We start from the raw sequence: 8,707 nt of genomic DNA on the forward strand, positions 1-8,707 counted from the left end.
AAACAAACAAACAAAAAACTATGAGAGCAAATATATCTCAGACTCCCCAGAGAGAGGAAAAAAAGGAAAAAATAAAGTCTGTCTCTGACAAGCCATAATGAAGCAAAAAATAATCATCACTAGACTGGCTTAAGAAATACTTAAGAAAGGAGAAAAAGCCTAAGAAGTCTAAGACAGTGGAATTTTGACGATTGCCATTACCTGTCTTATAATATCTAAATTTTCCAAGTGTCTTACAATGATCACTGTTCATGTCAAGATCATAAAAATAAAGAAACTAGATAAGAGATAATCAGCCAAATCTATTCAGTCAAAAGTCTTCCTAGAAATCTGGGTTAAAATCTCTCCGAGTACATACACACACGTGTGAATATGTGCGTATATTTGTCTATACTATATATATGGAATTATACAGTATAAAGAAACTCTATGCTAGAAAATTAAGCTTGCTAGTTTATAATTCCAGCTTACATGTGTTTGGATATGTTTGTAGTTGCAGCTGCACTTTTGTGTGCTTCTTATGAAGAAAAGTTTAGAATACTTTCATGGCTGGCAATTTTTCCATATGCCATTTAGAAAGTGCTTAGGATTTTATTGGCTTGTTTCTTCTTAATGATCAAGCTAAACTTCATGAACAAAGACACAAACATTTCCCCTAGCATTGTGAAAGAAATTAATAGTTCTCTTTCATGTGTTCAAATAACCCTCTAAAAAAAATCTGTGACAAGCCAAAATACCATTAGGGTAATAGTTTCATTGCATCTGATTCTCGGGGTGGACACGGCCTAATGATGAGCAGGAAACTCTCCATCTTCCCTTTGACAGGTTACCTATTTTAGAACCAGGAAGGTCATTATCCAAGGAAGCTTGCTTTACCCATGAGCGTTCCTTTAATCCTCAACAATAAATACTTGGATTATTTGCAGGACAAGGGCTCTTTTACTTCCCTTGTCTAATTATATTCACAAGTATGAGGATATATTATTATTTTTTGACAGGATTGATCATTCTCCAATAATAAACAATGTCAGGAATATAACCAATACAGACGAAAATTATTGACTATATCAGTGTATGGGATTTTCTGTAATTTCATTTTTATTTGGAATTTATTAGGCAACTTAAAAATGTGACATTCATATATGCAGAACATTAAAACTGATGATGTATAAATAAAATGCAAAATCAGTTGCTATAATGTTGCTTTATTTTCTTAATATTTGTTAGACATGATATTTTTTAAAAAATTCATAAGTCTGTTTTACTATAAATGATTAGTCAGTAAGTCATTTTCTTTTGAAATCTATACTTACATTAATATCCACAAAGCAAATGTAATTGAACATCAGCAGGGCCTTTGTTGTTCTGTTATTGATGTCTTAGCTCTAGCATGAAGGTAGCAATTCAGCATCATGCTATAAATAGTAAAAATATTCTGGATGGAATTGGCGGGTCTTGTGTTTTTAATATTCCTTCAGGGTAAAGTATGACACAACCTAATTACAATGGAGGATGTTTCGCTGTAGGGAAGACTGTTGTTATTTTATTTAACAATCAAGTGATTAGATTCTTTACTGGATGGTTTGCCGTATGTTACTAATTAGGCTATTCTCTGGAATTTATTTAAAAGTTAGTGAAAACCCTGCGACTATATCACTAAAGAAGTCAGTTCAAGGCAATGCAAATTCATGTGACATGTATTTTGTTGATTAAAATTGTTTATAGTTCGTTCTCTACAAAAAGTTACAACATATTCACATGGGATCTTAGGGTTGAGTCTCATTCTTCCCAAGACTTATATGTTGCAGCTTGTTGATCATTTAGATTATAAAAATTTTAAAATAGCAGTAATAAATGAGGAAAAATTGCTTTTTTAATCTTCGGTGTTTAAAAAAGTGAATGTGCATTTATAATATTTTTTAAATGTCTAAATATAAGAGTCAATACCATTAAGTTTCTTGTTGATGACTAGTTAATGACCAAATTCAGTACTCTTTTTTTTTTTTTTTTTTTGGAGTCAGAGTCTTACTCTGTCACTCAAGCTGGAGTGCAGTGGCATGTGCACAGTCACTGCAGCCTCGATCCTGCTGGGCTCCGGTGATCCTTCCACCTCAGTCTTCCAAGTAGCCGGAACTACTAGCATGCGCTACCACGTCCGACTAATTTTTTGATTTATTGTAGAGACGAGATCTCGCCAAGTTGCCCAGTCTGGTCTCAAACTCCTGGGCTCAGGCAATCCTCTTGCCCCCGCCTCCCAAAGAGCTGGGATTACAGACATGAGCCACCATACGCGGCTAGCACTTGCTTGCTGTTATTTCTGCATGGAAAGCTCCTCTTGGCCCTATTTTTTGACCCTTACCCATCCATCCTTCAAATCTCAGATTAGAAGCCCCTGCGTGAGAGTAGCCATGAGCGTGCCACTGCTCTCCAGCCTGGGTGACACAGGGAGTTCCCAACTCAAGCAAACAAACAAACAGCAAGTGCTAAAGTCGAGGGAGGAGACATCATGGGATATGTGGAACAATTTTTCAAAGTCCTAGTATGACAGGAAAGAAGGTGGTGAGAGACCATCCTATCACTTACTGGCATATGACCACAAGCTAGTCACTGAAACTTGCACATTTCCCAAGAATTTAGCATTAAAGGAATTTTTAAGTTGAGCCGCATGAATCACCCATTATTTAGATTTTCTTAAATGGCCAAATGTCAGCAAATATATATGGTTCTCTCAATGTGATTTTAAAAGAAGTGCTACAATTTTATATTCACTTAAAAGTCTTAAATTTCTGTAATTTAACCAGATCAAAAGAAATCAAAGAAGTGTTTAAATCACGACTCCTCTTTTGGACTGAATGTTTTTAAGATCACACTTTTAAGCTTCTGGCACAGCTTAGCTTTATCGTCGTGGCAAAACAGACCATGCCCCTGACTACTGCTGTTTTTAGCACTGCTCTGACTGTCTAAATCCAGTCAAGTCAAGTCACACCTGGGGTGTGGTGGCGATACTGGGAGCACTTGAGTGAACCATCCTTTGATAGTTAGATTACACTTGTCTTGCGACTTCAGTGTAAATGTAATTTGAGAGGCTTGTTGCTTACTTCTGGTAAGTGTTGTGACTTGAAGATGAAAATATGTCACACTGGCTTGTTGGCTCTGCTTGGAAAAGACATGAAACTGTCACAAACAAGAAGAAAATAAATGTTTCATCATCCACATTAAACTCTAAGGACTTACAAGATCTGCTGGGTAAACAAAGTTGATTTACTTTTTGTTCACTACGTTCTTGCTGCTCCAAAGTAAGAGGCGCTCTGGGCCCCATTTTTTCATGGCTACTGAAGGATTATTGTCTAAAAGAAAACTTTTCCTTCCAGAAATGATTGGCTTATCGTTTTGGTGATATATGAGAACAAAAGACAAAGCCAATATTCCATTTGAAAAAGAAATGATGGAAAATGTTCACTCCGGGGAAAAAGCCCTATCCTTTGAAAATACCTTCCTCCTGAAATAACACTCTTATATTTTTAGAAGAGGATGAATTTGCACCTAGACTATAAGCATGAAATAAGAACGCAACAAATGAAAATAACCTCCAAAGATCACTTATTAATTATCAAAGAATACATACATCGACTAAGTTGTGACCATAGGAAAGGAAAATTTGTATTTATTTTTATCTCCATGTCTGTATAAAATACGGGCTTAGAGACTATATATATAATATTCTTTTCAGTATATTATTAAGGTTATTTTTATATATTATTACTATGCCTCAAAATATTAATAATGTTTGCCTACCATAAGACAGACATTTTCATTTATTCATTTAATGCTTAAAAACAGCGAGAATAAAAACCCTGATGGGCACAGGTACTGGTACTGATATAAATTAGAACCTTTGCTATGAGTTATAATATTTTCTGAGGGAGTTTCTGTATAATAAACTAAGGTCAGAATATACTGTAAGCTCTTATCTGGTAGGTTTTTTATTTTGGTGGTGGTTTCTTTTTATTATTTTTTCTATTGCCAATTTTCTTCCCATTTCCCTTCCATCTGTCTTTCAGAGTTTGGTAGTAGATTATGTGCCAGACGTTGTGTTTGTCGATGATATGAATTTCCATTTCCTTCTGAGCCTTGATGAGTATTTTAGTGAGAAGTTGGGGGAGGTTGAATTGACAGATATATGCAAAATGCAAATTTGAATCAAGTTTTAAATATAATCTTTAAGTTCTATTTAAATTAAAAAATTATATGACTAAAAATGTATGAATTTAAAGTTAAAAAATGTAGAGTAACTGATAGGCAATGGAGAATGATGCTGTCACATTTATAGATAGAAAATTTAGTACCTTTGATGCATTAGTGAAGATTTATAGAATAATATAAAGGGAAAGGAGAAGAGATATGACATGCAATGACATAGAGGAAAAAATGAATCCATGGCAATACATTAATTTTTTTTAAATAATGTAGATTAGATATCCTCATGAGGCCCTGAATCAGGTAAGCCAGTCAGCATATATTTGAAGGAGGCCACATCTGTTCTTTGTGATTTTTCTCCAAAAGTGTTCTTTTGTCCAGGACCTGAAGTGGAGAAATGATAAATGAGGCTGACTTCAGATTGAATCCTGAGTGACATTTTCGGTAATACGTTTTGGACACAGTAGAATCTTAATAAACGGGAAACATGAAAAGGATGAAACTAGAATGAGCTTGCAATAGAGCTAAGTGGACCCAGAAAGAGTGTGGAAAGTTAGAAAGAGACAAAGATTGTAGAGAAATTAGAAGTATATGGTACAATCAGGTTTTGGGGGAGGATGGAGAGGCTGATTGTTGGTCAGTCTCTTGGGGCACTCTGTGAGGATGAATAGCTAAAGAAAATGGAAAAAAAAATAAGGGGGGCAAGAAGCAAAGATTTGTTTATCAGATGGGGCTTTAAAATAAATATTATCATTGCTGAGAATTGGAAAAACAACAAAAGTTGGGGAAAAGAGACTCACATGGGCATTTTTAGGGAAAGTTGTAAATAGATTCTGGGGAATAAATATTGTGGTAAAATGATTTGGAAAGGGAGTTAAAAGAAGTTAGCAACCCTTCCACATACATACTGGACAGTAGAGTCCTTGAGTTCTGAAATTTGATTTTTGCCTCTAAACACTCCTGATATGGAAGCCAAGATGAAGGCATTAGAAGGCAGGGCTTTTGGGAGGTGATTTAGGTCGTAAGGACAGAGCCCCTCATAAACCAGTTTACTGTCCTTACAAAAGAGGCCCAAGGAAGCTTGATTCCTTTGCCAGCATGTGAGGACCCCCCAAGCAAGAAAATCTTACCATGAGTGAAAAAGCGGATCCTTGCCAGGTACAAAATCTGCCTTGGTCTTGAATTTCCCAGCTTCCAGAACCACGAGAATAACATTTCTGTTGTTCATAAGCCACCCGATCTATGGCATTTTGTTCTAGCAGTATGAACAGAATACGACAAAGAGTGAATAAAAGCCTTTGACAATAGCTGAGATTATTATTGCTTACTGCAGTTTATCATTAAACTACAAATTTTACATGTGGTCATTAGTACTTTCAAACATCTACATACCTCCCTTTCAGCGTACATCGGGAATTATGTCCCCACCCTTTATAATCAGGCATAGGCTTATGACTTGGTCTTGCCAAAGTTATGTGAGAAAAAGTCTCTAGGGGCTACAGTGTTATTCACTGCCTTCTCTTTCCTTCTGATACAGCTACCAGCAGAATTCCAGTTGACGGAGGTACCATAGATTTGCTTCTCTGAGTAAGGACAAAATGTAATAATGTCTCTAGCTGGTCTGCGATACTGAAAGCTCCATTGTCATTGTATGTCCCTGTAAAATTGAAGCCCTGGTCGACTGGTGATTGATGAAGAATTAGATCTTATGGTTATAAGCTACTGATATTCTGGAATTGAATATTACTATTGTATAACCTGGCTTAACCTTTCTAATACACATATGTAAGTGACTATCTGCATATAACCTAAAAGGTTGGTATCCCTGTCTTCATCATTACATATAAGGAGATAGAGGCTCAGTGAGGTTAAGAAGGAGTGAAGAAGATGCTAAGAGCTAGTTTATCCTTTACAGCTTGAAAAGTTGGCAACTCGGTGATAGACTTGTCTAAGTAGAGTTATGGAGTTCAGAAGCATCGATTTAAAACATTCCTGTATCTAGGCATAACAATAAACGTAGATATCATGACTTGTTTTTGTAGGGTTCAAAACAACATCACACCTTTTTATTACCTTAAACTAAACAATCATAATTTTGAAAGTGTGTGATTTTAAAATTTCTACACATTAGTGTTACATTATCTCCCGCTTTCTTATGTTCACAATTTTACATTTAAAAAATCAAATTAGGGCCAGGCTCGGTGGCTCAGCCTGTCATCCCAGCACTTTGGGAGGCCGAGGCAAGTGCATTGCCTGAACCCATGGGTTTAAGAACAACCTGGACAACTTGGCGAGACCTCGTCTCTGCAATAAATCGAAAAGTAGCCGGGCATGGTGGTGTGAACCTTTAGTTCCAGCTACTTGTAAGGTTGAGGAAGAAGGACCACCGGAGCCCAGGAGGTAGACGCTGTGGTGGTCAGGAGCATGCCACTGCATTCCAGCCTGGACAACAGAGAGACTCCTGCTCAAAAAAAAAAAAAAAAAAGCAAAAAATAACAACAACAACAGCAAAAAGATCAAATTAGAGTGATATTCTAGTGATCTGATGGTATATATATATAAAACACCACATAACATTTAAATAAGCCTTTCTATTCACTCACAGGTGATTTTCATGTTGGGTAATCCTATGTGAGTTCTTGTACATTAAAAATAGGTCAGTATATTAGGGATTGTGAGATGCATTCCCATTTATCAAGATAGAGAGAATGGATATTAAGAATTGATGTCACAGCTGGATGTTGAAAACAAAGCTACAAGAACATAAAATAAGTGCTTAATTTTTTTCATAAAGTTATCTCGTTCTCTGGCAAGAAATTTCAATTAGTGACTATTCAACCAGATCCCAGTCACTCAGCTATTATAGTTCCTTAACTTAAAATTGATATTGGTAATGAGATTTCAATCTCCAAATGATTAATTCGAGATCAGACTTATGCCCTACCTTTAGTCAAGGCTCAACAAATAGATATCAAATAACATCAGGAAATGAAAATAACTTTTATAATTTGGAAAAATTCACTCTCTTTCACATCGTGCTTTCTAACACCATAAATTAAGTGAAGCTTCAATTGAACCATTGAGAGAAAGCATTAGTATTGGGTAAAAAAGATTTATACTACATTCCTACTTAATTCTTTTCTGTAATTCCTAGGACTCAATGCCTGGAAGGTGCTTAAAGCAAAACTCTTCCATTGAATTCCTTTTGTGAACCATCTTCCAACCAAACCAGCATTCTTTCCCCTGGAGGTGATTCTGAAGGTTGATGCTGATTGCCGTCTAAGAGTCTTGATGAGAAATAGTGATTCTTGCATAAATTCCCGCTTCTTTCTATGACAGCTCAACACAATTGTCAAAATTCTGTTTCATGGGATACCTAATAAATTTTAATGTAAGAAAATATAGAATAATATAAACACCATGAATGCATTTTAAATTCTTCTCTGGGTTTGATATTAATGGTCATACAAAAGATACTTTTGCGCTTTTTAACATTACCTAAAAAAATAATTTAAGGTAATTAATTTAATAAATAATTTAAGAAAATATAAGCACAATTAAAATGTTTGAAAGCAACATACCTCATTACCAATCATACCCAAAGAAAGAAGGCCATTTAGTGGTGAATTTTTTTTAAATAAATTTAAAAATTTTTTAACTTTTATTCACCTTTGTACATAAAAAAATTAGGCACTTCAGCTTTGGAAAATTAGCAAAATACTGTGAAGCCAAATAATTGTGCACTGGGATGTGTATCAATGTCTAGAAAAGAAATGGAAACAGGGCTAAAAGGAAAAGCAAGTGAAGAATCTTCTAGTGGTTAAAAAATATGCCTTGGTATCTTTTTAGAGCATGTATGCTTTATTTTTTGGTCACGTGCTTGAGAGCCTACAAGAAAGCAAGATCCTTTATGTTTTGCATAACCCCAAAGCAATCAAACCAAACATCCCATGATTATGTATCAGGTATTTTTCATATCTTAAAAAATGTGTAATGTGAGTGAGTTTAGTGAAACGTAAGTTGCAATCAAATAGAGAAATCTGATACAATGCCAACTGCTCTGTTTGGTCTACTTTGTTGTTCTTACACCTTATGATAGCCATTAAATGGCAAACATTCATACCTGGAAACATAACTAAAGAGAAATTACACAGAAGCTAAGGTTACTTAAAGTGTGAAATACAAGAGTATATACACTCACTGTTTAAAAGATTCCGGTACCCGTCAATGGGTCAGACCTCCTAAGGTGTTATGTTTGTTGTATTAGTGCTTTACTCAAGCAGTCATCTCCACTGCCTGGCTCCCCTCCCCCGACCTGTTTTTGGGGTTTTTTTCTTTTGCTTTCTAAGGCTGAAGTTTATAATGCAGGTGTGAAGAGAGAGCAAGATCCCATGGATTAGCACCAGATCAAATCGATGTTGCTGGTTAAGGGAAAAGAACAAAGTGAGGAAGAAATCAGTGGTGCAAAATTGTATCCTGTTTACTAATAATACTTCCTTTTCATTGGATT

Source organism: Carlito syrichta, unplaced genomic scaffold (assembly GCF_000164805.1).
Source record: "Carlito syrichta isolate Samal-C Ts95f unplaced genomic scaffold, Tarsius_syrichta-2.0.1 Scaffold307967, whole genome shotgun sequence".
In the NCBI taxonomy this organism is placed as follows: Eukaryota; Metazoa; Chordata; class Mammalia; order Primates; family Tarsiidae; genus Carlito; species Carlito syrichta.